Genomic DNA, 13,543 nt, shown 5'->3' with positions numbered 1-13,543 from the left:
ATTGGCACGTCCTCCCTTTCTCCCGAAGGCCCTCTTCTAGTTCTCTCCAAACCCCCTTCCTCCTTTGGGGTCTGGCGGTTCCCATTCATCTCTGCCATTCCCCCTCCCCATCAGCAGGAACTCATGACCCCCTTCCAGAGCTCCGATCTGGAAGCTTTCACATCCTCCCTGCCGTAGCCAGCTGACCACCCTCCTCCAGCCTGGTCGTCTCTATACCCTTGAGTGGAAATTGGCCCGTCAGGTTCTATGGCAAGTGTGGTTAGTAGGTCTGTGTTCTTGCATGGTCCCCGTCAAATACTCTTCCACCAGCCCCATGACACAGATTTTCCTGGAAATGATATTTCCGTGTCCCAGCTCAATCTCCCAGACTGCCTCTTTAGGGCACATGAGGTTGAATCTGAACTCCACGTTCGATTTCTCCCTCAGGGACCTCGTTGGGAAGCACTTCCTTCCCTCAGCGAGGACCCAGGGCTGTACCAGCCTGAGACTCAGAGGGACAGATTTGTGTTCGAGTGAGGCGAGGGTGGTTCTGCCTGACCGCCTTCCCGAAAGACCGGTGTTTTACTACACAAAAGGGGGTATGATGGTAGATAGGACATTCCAGGTTGGTGAATGTGTGTCCCTGTCTGTGAATAAAAGTAATCAGGGATAATCTCCCTTGAGGGAGAAAGATGTGATTCAGGGAGTAAAGGGAGTAGAGGCTGGTCCAGGTTCTGTGAGGCATTGAATGAGCAAAATCAAGGGTCGGATCTGTTTTGTTCAAGGGTTGTCGTTACATTCCCAAAACATAGGAGGGGGATGATGCAGAAGTCACCAAACCCCACGACAGGGTGTTGGGATGCTCAAAATGTTGGATTCGCTGGAGGAGGCTCTCGATCCTACTCTGTGATCCTATGATGTCTGACGACTACTGTGGGTGTGGATGGAATGAGATTGGGAAGGGTGGCTCCTCAGAGTAGCTCATCTTAGAATCAGTTGACCCATATATGAGACCACCCAACGTGAGCTACCCGGGACAGGGGCGGGATGGGCGCAGTGAGGATGGGAAGGAAGGAGTGACTGTACCTGGACAATGGGGAGCACTTGGGTCCACCCTTCCCCCATATTCTCACCCTGACTCGCTTCCAGAGTTCATGGCATGAGCTCAGGTGGACAGACCACATGTGGGGTGGGACAGTCACAGACCTCAGTGTCAGAAAAGAATGTTCGTGGGACTGAATCCTTCCACTCAAACCCCTCCCTGGAGAAGGTGGGCTTGATTGCTGCCCAGGCCTCTGGCTGGATTCCTAGGATGTACCCAGTGCTCCCCACCCCAGCCTGTACCAGGCTTATGATCTAGGCCCTCTTGCTCTGGCACTGCTCCCCACTGAGCTGAGGCCATTACCAATGAGTGTGTGTGCACTTTGAGGAAACAGAGGTAGCTCAGACCTTGGACCTGCCTCTGCCCAGTAGAGACAGTCATTCCAGGTCATGTGTCCCTGCAGACACTCTGGAGAGAGTGAAACTAACTACAGGCTGCAGACCGCCATCACAGGAACTCCCTTCTCAATGCACAGTATGGAGGTTGTGGGACCAGCTCAGTGGTGTGGCACCAACCCCTCCGGCCTGAACCCCTCTGGCTCAGAGCCCATTCCCTCCAGCCTCTAACCACAGTGTGCACACTGGGGAGAAGGTGAAAGCAGCACAGAAATACTGCCCCAAGCCCTCAGGACCCGGCTATATCCCAGACCAATGTGGAGACTGCCATCACAGCCGGGAGAAACCCAACTTCGTCAGGGCTCTTACTCTAGCCCCTCAGGACCCAACCCCACACCTGAAAGGGCAGTGATGGCCATTGAGCATAGAAGAAGGCCAAGCTCACACATTGTTCTGGCTCTAGCCCCTTCAACTCCAGACCTGTTTCCCACCCGGGAGGAGATATGGGAACGTGTGTATATCTGTAGCTGATTCACTTTGTTATAAAGCAGAAAGTAACACACCATTGTGAAGCAATTATACTTCAATAAAGATGTTAAAAAAAACAAAACAAACAAACAAACAAAAAACAGTATGGTACCAGCACAGAAACAGGCACATAGATCAATGCTACAAGATAGAAAGCCCAGAAATAAACCCACACACTTATGGTCAATTACTCTATGACAAAGGAGGGAAGAATATACAATGGAGAAAAGACCGTCTCTTCAGCAAGTGGTGCTGGGAAAACTGGACAGCTACATTGAAAACAATAAAATTAGAACATTCTCTAACACCACCTACAAAAATAAACTCAAAATGGATTAAAGACCTAAATGTAAGATCAGATGCTATAAAAGTCCTAGAGGAAAACACAGGCAGAACACTCTTTGACATAAATCGCAGCAATATTTTTTTGGATCCATCTCCTAGAGTAATGGAAACAAAAGCAAAAATAAACAAATGGGACCCAATGAAACTTAAAAGCTTTTGCACAGCAAAGGCAACCATAAAGAAAACGAAGACAACCTATGGACTGGGAGAAAATATTTGTAAACGATGTGACCGACAAGGGATTAATTTCCAAAACATACAAACAGCTCATAAAGCTCAATATCAAAAACAAACAAACAAAGAAACAAACAACCCAATCAAACAGTGGGCAGAAGACCTAAATAGACACTTCTCCAATGAAGACATACAGATGGCCAATAGGCACATGAAAAGATGCTGTACATTGCCAATTATTAGAGAAATGCAAATCAAAACTACAATGAGGTATCACCTCACACCAGTCAAAATGGCCATCATTAAAAAGTCTACAAGTTATAAATGCTGGAGAAGGTGTGGAGAAAAGGGAACCCTTGTACAGTGTTGGTGGGAATGTAGATTGGTGCAGCCACTATGGAGAACAGTATGGATGTTCCTTAAAAAACGAAAAATAGAATTACCATATGATCCAGCAATCCCACTCCTGGGCATATATCCAGAGAAAACCATAATTCGAAAAGATACATGCACCCCTATATTCATAGCAGCTCTATTTACCATAGCCAAGACATGGAAGCAACCTAAATGCCCATCAACAGAGGAATGGATAAAGAAGATGTGATATACATATACACACATATATGTGTATGTGTGTATATATATATATACACACACACACACACACACACACACACAGATATATGTGTATATATATGTATATATACACATACATACATATACATACACACAGGGAATGGAATGGTTAAAGAAGATGTGGTATATATATATACAATGGAATATTACTCAACCATAAAAAAAGAATGAAATAATGCCATTTGCATCAACATGGATGGACCTAGAGATGATCATACTAAGTGAGGTAAGTCAGACAGAGAAAGACAAATATCATATGATATCACTCATATGTGGAATCTAATTTTAAAAATGACACGAATGAACTTATTTATAAAACAAACAGACTTACACAGATCAAAAACTAACTTATGGTTGCCAAAGGGCAAAGGGGGGGAGGGATAAATTAGGAGTTTGGGATTAACAGATACACACTACTATATGTAAAATAAATAAATATCAAGGACCTACTTATAGCACAGAGAACTATATTCAATATCTTGTAATAATCTATAATGGAAACGAATCTGAAAAGAATATATGTATATAAAATACATATATATTTATATATTTATTTATATAAAATACATATACATATATCTGAATCACTTTGCTGTACACCTGAAACTAACACAACATTCTAAGTCATCTCTACTTCAATTTTTAAAAGTACGTTACAGGGGCTTCCCTGGTAGCGCTGTGGTTGGGAGTCTGCCTGCCAATGCAGGGGACACGGGTTCGAGCCCTGCTCTGGGAGGATCCCACATGCCGCGGAGCGACTGGGCCTGTGAGCCACAACTGCTGAGCCTGCACGTCTGGAGCCTGTGCTCCGCAACAAGAGAGCCCGTCATAGTGAGAGGCCCGCGCACCGCGATGAAGAGTGGCCCCCGCTCGCCGCAACTGGAGAAAGCCCTTGCACAGAAACGAAGACCCAACACAGCCATAAATAAATAAGTAAATAAATAAATAAATTAAAAAAAAAGTACGTTACATTACAGGGAAATTCCCTGGTGGTCCAGTGGTTAAGATTCTGTGCTTCCACTGCAGGGGGCACGGGTTTGATCCCTTCTTGGGGAAATAGGATACTGCGTGCCACGTGGTGCAGCAGAAAAAAATAATTACAAATCGATCGGCCAAAAAAAATACATTACAAATGGATATTGTTACTCAGTATTTATTTTTAAACACGAGGATCATAATTTTCTCTTGTAATCTGTTAACATGGAATGCTATATCACTTTATTTTCTGAAACTAAATCAAATTTGTATTCCTGGGATGAATCCAGTCATGGTATGTTTTGTATTTTCCTTTTTATATCCTGTAGGATTCAGTTTGCTAATATTCTGTTTCTGATTCTTGCTTCTATGCCATGAGCCTGCGGTTGACCTGTGATTTTCCTTTCTCAAACTGTCAACAGGATTTAGTGTCAAGGTTATTCCATCCTCAGAAAATAAGTTGAGGAGTGTCCTGCCCTTTCAATTTTTTCTAAGATTTTGTGTCAAATTGAAAATATTTATGACTAAGATGCTTTTCAAAATTCAGTGGTGAAGCCTAGAAGATTTTTTTGGAAAAGCATTTTGACTATTAGTATATTTCTTTACAATTAGTGTGGAACGATTCTGGTTGGCTCTTCCTTTCTGAGTCATTTTTGGCAAGTTATGTTTGTGTAGAAATTGGTGACTTTTTTCTAAGTTTTCAAATTAATTGGAATAAAATGGTCCATAATATCCTCTTTTTCCCCTATTTACAAAATATCTGTCCTACAGATACTTATGCAAGAAAATTGCAAGCAACACCCATTCATCCTTCAACTGGACTCACCCATTGTAAATATTTTGTAGCTTTTGTCATATTTCCTTTCCCTCTGTCTAACTGTATGCGTGTGTGTGTTTAATCATTTTGTTGAATCATTTGAGTTATTTGAAGAGATTATAGTACATTGTCCCTAAATACCTTGACATGTTTCACTTGGGAAAAATAATTGTTTGCTACAACATCTTTTTTTTTTTTTTTTTTTTTTTAAAGATTTTATTTATTTATTTATTTATTGATTAATTGATTGATTGATTGATTGCTATGTTGGGTCTTCGTTTCTGTGCTAGGGCCTTCTCCAGTTGTGGCAAGCGGGGGCCACTCTTCATCATGGTGCGCGGGCCTCTCACTACCGCGGCCTCTCCCGTTGCGGAGCACAGGCTCCAGACGCGCATGCTCAGTAACTGTGGCTCACGGGCCCAGCCGCTCCGCGGCATGTGGGATCTTCCCAGACCAGGGCTCGAACCCGTGTCCCCTGCATTAGCAGGCAGACTCTCAACCACTGCGCCACCAGGGAAGCCCCAACATCTTTTTTTTAAATTTATTTTTGGCTGCATTGTGTCTTTGTTGCTGCACACGGACTTTCTCTAGTTGTGGCAAGCAGGGGGTACTCTTCATTGCAGTGTGCGTGCTTGTCACATTGCTGGCTTCTCTTGTTGCAGAGCATGGGCTCTAGGCATGTGGGCTTCAGTAGTTGTGGCACGAGGGCTCAGTAGTTGTGGCTCATGGGCTCTAGAGCAAGTAGTTGTGGCACACGGACTTAGTTGCTCCACAGCATGTGAGATCTTCCTGGACCAGGGCTCGACCCCGTGTCCCCTGCATTGGCAAGCAGATTCTCAACCACTGCTTCACCAGGGAAGTCCCAGTTTGCTACAACATCTGAATGCAATTATCACACTCAGAAATTTAACTTTGAGACAATACAATTACCTACCGTATGCACTCATTCAAAATTCATGTGTCTCAGAATTGTTATTTGTACCTATTTCTTAAAAAAAAAATCCTGCTTCCAATCAAAGAACATGCATTGCATTCAGTTGTCATGTCTCTTTAGTGTCCTTTAAACTAGAAAAATTTTCCAGATTTTTTTTGGGTCATTCGTGACATTGACATTTTTGAAGTTTTAATCCATTTTGGGGGGGGGCTTTCATTTTACTTTATTTTTTTAACATCTTTATTGGAGTATAATTGCTTTACAATAGTGTGTTAGTTTCTGCTTTATAACAAAGTGAATCAGCTATATATATACATATATCCCCATATCTCCTCCCTCTTGCATCTCCCTCCCTCCCTCCCTATCCCACCCCTCTAGGTGGTCACAAAGCACCATGCTGATCTCCATGTGCTATGTGGCTGCTTCCCAATAGCTATCTATTTTACATTTGGTAGTGTATATATGTCCATGCCATGCTCTCCTTTAGAAAGTTTTGATTGGTTTGGATTTTCTGATTGCTTCCTCCTTCTTTTCCCCTATGTTTTCTTCTAGAAGACTTACGTTTTCAGTTCTTATGTTTAAGTCTTTAATCCATTTCAAGTTAATTTTTGTAAGTGCTGTAGTATGTGTCCAATTTCTGCAACTGGAAGATTAAAAGTTAAGGGAAATACTTCTCTGCATGTGTTCATCCAGTTTTCCCAACCATATTTATTAAAGAGAACATTCTTTCCTCAATTATTCTTGACTTCCTTGTCACATGTTTTGTTTTGTTTGTTTTTGGACTCTATATGCGAGGGTTTATTTCTAGGCTCTCAATTCTGTTCCATTGGTCTATGTTTCTATTTTTATGACAGTACCATACTGTTTTGATTATTTTAGCTTTGTAATATAGTTTGAAAATAGAAACTGTGATGCCTCCAGCTTTATTCTTCCTTCTCGGTATTGTTTTGGCAATTTGGGATCTTTTGTGGCTCCAAACAAACTTTAGGTTTGTCATTTTCTATTTCTGAGAAAAATACCATTGAAGTTTGATAGAGATTACATTGAATCTATACATTGCTTGGGTACTATGACCATTTTAACCATATTAATTCTTCCTATCCATGAACACTGGATGTCTTTCATTTGTTTGTCTCCTCAAAGTCTTGTAGTTTTCTGTGTGTAGATCTTTCACCTCCCTGATAAAAGTTATTCCTAAGTATCTTATTGGTTTTGATGTATTGTGAATAGGACTGTTTCCTTTATTTCTTTTTCAGATAATTTGCTGTAAATGTATAGAAACGTAACTGATTTTTGTATATTGATTTTGTATCCTGCAACTTTACTGTATTTGGGTTTTTTTCCGTATGAATTTTATTTATGTATGTATGTATGTATTTATTTATACTGCAGGTTCTTATTAGTCATCAATTTTATACACATCAGTGTACACATGTCAATCCCAATCGCCCAATTCAGCACACCACCATCCCCACCCCACCATGGTTTTCCCCCCTTGGTGTCTATACGTTTGTTCTCTACATCTGAGTATCAACTTCTGCCCTGAAAATCGGTTCATCTGTACCATTTTTCTAGGTTCCACATATATGCATTGATATACGATATTTGTTTTTCCTCTTTCTGACTTACTTCACTCTGTATGACAGTCTTTAGCTCCATCCACGACTCAACAAATGACTCAATTTCGATCCATCTTATGGCTGAGTAATATTCCATTGTATATATGTACCACAACTTCTTTATACATTCGTCTGTCGATGGGCATTTAGGTTGCTTCCATGACCTGGCTACTGTAAATAGTGCTGCAATGAGCATTGGGGTGCATGTGTCTTTTTGAATTATGGTTTTCTCTGGGTATATGCCCGGTAGTGGGATTGCTGGATCATATGGTAATTGTATTTTTCGTTTTTTTAAGGAACCTCCATACTGTTCTCCATTGTGGCTGTATCAATTTACACTCCCACCAACAGTGCAAGAGTGTTCCCTTTTCTCCACACCCTCTCCAGCATTTGTTGTTTGTAGATTTTCTGATGATGCCCCTTCTAACTGGTGTGAGGTGATACCTCACTGTAGTTTTGATTTGCATTTCTCTAATAATTAGTGATGCTGAGGAGCTTTTCATGTGCTTCTTGGCCATCTGTATGTCTTCTTTGGAGAAATGTCTATTTAGGTCTTCTGCCCATTTTGGGATTGGGTTGTTTGTTTCTTTAATATTGAGCTGCATGAGCTGGTTATATATTTTGGAGATTAATCCTTAGTCCGTTGATTCATTTGCAAATATTTTCTCCCATTCTGAGGGTTGTCTTTTGGTCTTGTTTATGGTTTCCTTTGCTGTGCAAAAGCTTTGAAGTTTCATTAGGTCCCATTTGTTTATTTTTTGTTTTTATTCCCATTCCTCTAGGAGGTGGATCAAGAAAGGTCTTGCTGTGATTTATGGCAAAGAGTGTTCTTCCTATGTTTTCCTCGAAGAGTTTTATAGTGTCCCACGTTACATTTAGGTCTCAAATCCATTTTGAGTTTATTTTTGTGTATGGTGTTCAGGAGTGTTCTAATTTCATTCTTTTACAAGTAGCTGTCCAGTTTTCCCAGCACCACTTATTGAAGAAACTGTCTTTTCTCCATTGTATATCTTTGCCTCCTTTGTCATAGATTAGTTGGCCATAGGTGCGTGGGTTTATCTCTGAGCTTTCTATCTTGTTCCATTGATCTATGTTTCTGTTTTTGTGCCAGTACCATATTGTCTTGATTACTGTAGCTTTCTAGTATAGTCTGAAGTCAGGGAGTCTGATTCCTCCAGTTTTTTTTTTTTCCTTCAAGACTGCTTTGGCTATTCGGTGTCTTTTGTGTATCCATACAAATTTTAAGATGATTTGTTCTAGTTCTGCAAAAAATGCCATTGGTAATTTGATAGGGATTGCATTGAATCTGTAGATTGCTTTGGGTAGTATAATCATTTTCACAATATTGATTCTTCCAATCCAAGAACATGGTATACCTCTCCATCTGTTGGTATCACCTTTAATTTTTTTCATCAGTGTCTTATAGATTTCTGCATACAGGTCTTTTGTCTCCCTAGGTAGGTTTATTCCTAGGTATTGTATTCTTTTTGTTGCAATGGTAAATGGGAGTGTTTCCATAATTTCTCTTTCAGATTTTTTTCATCATTAGTGTATAGGAATGCAAGAGATTTCTTTGCATTAATTTTGTATCCTGCAACTTTACCAAACTCATTGATTAGCTCCAGGAGTTTTCTGGTGGCATTTTTAGGATTCTCTGTGTATAATATCATGTCATCTGCAAACAGTGACAGTTTTACTTCTTCTTTTCCAATATGTATTCCTTTTATTTCTTTTTCTTCTCTGATTGCCGTGTCTAGGACTTCCAAAACTATGTTGAATAATAGCGGTGAGAGTGGACATCCTTGTCTCGTTCCTAATCTTAGAAGAAATGCTTTCAGTTTTTCACTATTGAGAATGATGCTTGCTGTGGGTTTGTCATATATGGCCTTTATTATGTTGAGGTAGGTTCCCTCTATGCCCACTTTCTGGAGAGTTTTTATCATAAATGGGTGTTGATTTTGTCAAAAGCTTTTTCTGCATCTATTGAGATGATCATATGGTTTTTCTTCTTCAATTTGTTAATATGGTGTATCACATTGATTGATTTGCATATATTGAAGAATCCTTGCATCCCTGGGATATATCCCACTTGATCATGGTGTATCATCCTTTTAATGTGTTGCTGGATTCTGTTTTCTAGTATTTTGTTGAGGATTTTTGCATCTATATTCATCAGTGATATTGGCCTGTAATTTTCTTTTTCTGTAGTATCTTTGTCTGGTTTTGGTATCAGGGTGATGGTGGCCTCATAGAATGAGTTTGGGGGTGTTCCTTCCTCTGCAATTTTTTGGAAGAGTTTGAGAAGAATGGGTTTTAGCTCTTCTCTAAATGTTCGATAGAATTCACCTGTGAAGCCATCTGGTGCTGGGCTTTTGTTTGTTGCAAGATTTTTTATCACAGTTTCAATTTCAGTGCTTCTGATTGGTCTGTTCATATTTTCTGTTTCTTCCTGGTTCAGTCTTGGAAAGTTACACCTTTCTAAAAATTTGCCCATTCTTCCAGGTTGTCCATTTTATTGGCATAGAGTTGCTTGTAGTATTCTCTTAGGATGCTTTGTATTTCTGCGGTGTCTGTTGTAACTTCTCCTTTTTCATTTCTAATTTTATTGATTTGAGTCCTCTCCCTCTTTTTCTTGATGAGTCTGGCTAATGGTTTATCAATTTTGTTTATCTTCTCAAGGAACCAGCTTTTAGTTTTATTGATCTTTCCTATTGTTTTCTTTGTTTCTATTTCATTTATTTCTGCTCTGGTCTTTATGATTTCTTTCCTTCTGCTAACTTTGGGTTTTGTTTGTTCTTCTTTCTCTAGTTCCTTTTGGTGTAATGTTAGATTGTTTACTTGAGATGTTTCTTGTTTCTTGAGGTGGGCTTGTATAGCTATAAACTTCCCTCTTAGAACTGCTTTTGCTGCATCCCATAGGTTTCGGATCATTGTGTTTTCATTATCATTTGTCTCTAGGTATTTTTTGATTTTCTCTTTGATTTCTTCAGTGATGTCTTGGTTATTTAGTAAGGTATAGTTTAGCCTCCATGTGTTTGTGTTTTTTATGTTTTCTTCCCTGTAATTCATTTCTAATCTCATAGTGTTGTGGTCAAAAAAGATGCTTGATATGATTTCAATTTTCTTAAATTTACTGAGGCTTGATTTGTGACCCAAGATGTGATCTATCCTGAAGAATGTTCCATGCGCAGTTGAGAAGAAATTGTAATCTGTTGTTTTTGGATGGAATGTCCTATAAATATCAATTAAATCTATCTGGTCTATTGTGTCATTTAAAGCTTCTCTCTCCTTATTTATTTTCATTTTGGATGATCTGTCCATTGGTGTAAGTGAGGTGTTAAAGTCCCCTACTATTATTGTGTTACTGTCGATTTCCTCTTCTATAGCTGTTAGCAGTTGCCTTATGTATTGAGGTGCTCCTATGTTTGGTGCATATATATTTATAATTGTTATATCTTCTTCTTGGATTGATCCCTTGATCATTATGTAGTGTCCTTCCTTGTCTCTTGTAACATTCTTTATTTTAAAGTCTATTTTATCTGATATGAGTATAGCTACTCCAGCTTTCTTTTGATGTCCATTTGCATGGAATATATTTTTCCATCCCCTCACTTTCAGTCTGTATGTGTCCCTAGGTCTAAAGTGGGTCTCTTGTAGACAGCATATATATGGGTGTTGGTTTTGTATCCATTCAGCAGGCCTGTGTGTTTTGGTTGGAGCATTTAATCCATTCACGTTTAAGGCAATTATCGATATGTCTGTTCCTGTGACCATTTTCTTAATTGTTTTGGGTTTGTTTTTGTAGGTCCTTTTCTTCTCTTGTGTTTCCCACATAGAGAAGTTCCTTTAGCTTTTGTTGTAGAGCTGGTTTGGTGGTGCTGAATTCTCTTAGCTTTTGCTTGTCTGTAAAGCTTTTGATTTCTCCCTCGAATCTGAATGAGATCCTTGCCGGGTAGAGTAATCTTGGTTGTAGGTTCTTCCCTTTCATCACTTTAAGTATATCATGCCACTCCCTTCTGGCTTGTAGAGTTTCTGCTGAGAAATCAGCTGTTAACCTTATGGGTCTTCCCTTGTATGTTATTTGTCATTTTTCCCTTGCTGCTTTCAATAATTTTTCTTTGTCTTTAATTTTTGTCAATTTGATTACTATGTGTCTCGGCGAGTTTCTCCTTTGTTTTTCCTGTATGGGACTCGCTGCACTTCCTGGACTTGGGTGGCTATTTTTTTCCCATGCTAGGGAGGTTTTCGACTATAATCTCTTCAAATATTTTCTCTGGTCCTTTGTCTCTCTCTTCTCCTTCCGGGACCCCTATAATGCGAATGTTGTTGTGTTTAATTTTTTTTTTTTAATATTTAACCACATGTGTTTGTTTGTTTTTTAAATTTATTTATTTATTTTTGGCTGTGTTGGGTCTTCATTTCTGTGCGAGGGCTTTCTCTAGTTGCGGCAAGTGGGGGCCACTCTTCATCGCGGTGCGCGGGCCTCTCACCGTCGCGGCCTCTCTCGTTGAGGAGCACAGGCTCCAGACGCGCAGGCTCAGCAATTGTGGCTCACGGGCCTAGTCGCTCCACAGCATGTGGGATCCTCCCAGACCAGGGCTCGAACCCGTGTCCCCTGCATTGGCAGGCAGATTCTCAACCACTGCGCCACCAGGGAAGCCCGTTGTGTTTAATTTTGTCCCAGAGGTCTCTTAGGCTGTCTTCGTTTTTCTTCATTCTTTTTTCTTTATTCTGTTCCACAGCAGTGAATTCCACCATTCTGTCTTCCAGGTCACTTCTCCGTTCTTCTGCTTCAGTTATTCTGCTATTGATTCCTTCTAGTGTAGTTTTCATTTCAGTTATTGTATTGTTCATCTCTGTTTGTTTGTTCCTTAATTCTTCTAGGTCTTTGTTAAACATTTCTTGTACCTTCTCGATCTTTGCCTCCATTCTTTTTCCGAGGTCCTGGATCATCTTCACTATCATTATTCTGAATTCTTTTTCTGGAAGGTTGCCTATTTCCACTTCATTTAGTTGTTTTTCTGGGGTTTTATCTTGTTCCTTCATCTGGTAAATTGCCCTCTGCCTTTTCATCTTTTCTATGTTTCTGTGAATGTGGTTTTTGTTCCACAGGCTGCAGGATTGTAGTTCTTCTTGCTTCTGCTGTCTGCCCTCTGGTGGATGAGGCTATCTAAGAGGCTTGATGGGAGGGACTGGTGGTGGGTAGAGCTGACTGTTGCTCTCTTGGGCAGAGCTCAGTAAAACTTTAATCCACTTGACTGTTGATGGGTGGGGCTGGGTTCCCTCCCTGTTGGTTGTTTGGCTTGAGGCAACCCAACACTGGAGCCTACCTGGGCTCTTTGGTGGGGCTAATGACAGACTCTGGGAGGGCTCACGCCAAGGAGCACTTCCCAGAACTTCTGCTGCCAGTGTCCTTGTCCCCACCGTTAGCGACAGCACCCCCTCTGCCTCTGCAGGAGACCCTCTAACACTAGCAGGTAGGTCTGGTTCCGTGTCCCCTGGGGTCACTGCTCCTTCCCCTGGGTCCCGGTGCGCACACTACTTTGTGTGTGCCCTCCAAGAGTGGAATCTCTGTTTCCCCCAGTCCTGTCGACGTCCTGCAATCAATTCCCACTAGGCTTCAAAGTCTGATTCTCTAGGAATTCCTCCTCCCGTTGCCGGACCCCCAGGTTGGGAAGCATGACGTGGGACTCAGGACCTTCACTCCAGTGGGTGGACTTCTGTGGTATAAGTGTTCTCCAGTCTGTGAATCACCCACCCAGCAGTTATGGGATTTGATTTTACTGTGATTGTGCTGCTCCTACTGTCTCATTGTGGCTTCTCCTTTGTCTTTGGATGTGGGGTATCTTTTTTGGTGAGTTCCAGTGTCTTCCTGTCGGTGATTGTCCAGCAGCGAGTTGTGATTCTGGTGTTCTCGCAAGAGGGAGCGAGAGCACGTCCTTCTACTCTGCCATCTTGATTCCTCTCTACTCTATTTGTTGATTGGTACTAACTATTGGTGTTGGTGTCTTTTGGATTTTCTACATATAAGATCATATCAGCTGCAAATAAAGACAATTTTACTTCTTCCTTTCCTATTTGGATGCCCTTTTTATTTTT

The sequence above is a fragment of the Balaenoptera acutorostrata genome, chromosome X (assembly GCF_949987535.1).
Source record: "Balaenoptera acutorostrata chromosome X, mBalAcu1.1, whole genome shotgun sequence".
Taxonomy (NCBI): Eukaryota; Metazoa; Chordata; class Mammalia; order Artiodactyla; family Balaenopteridae; genus Balaenoptera; species Balaenoptera acutorostrata.
Note: the sequence above shows the minus strand (reverse complement) of the source record.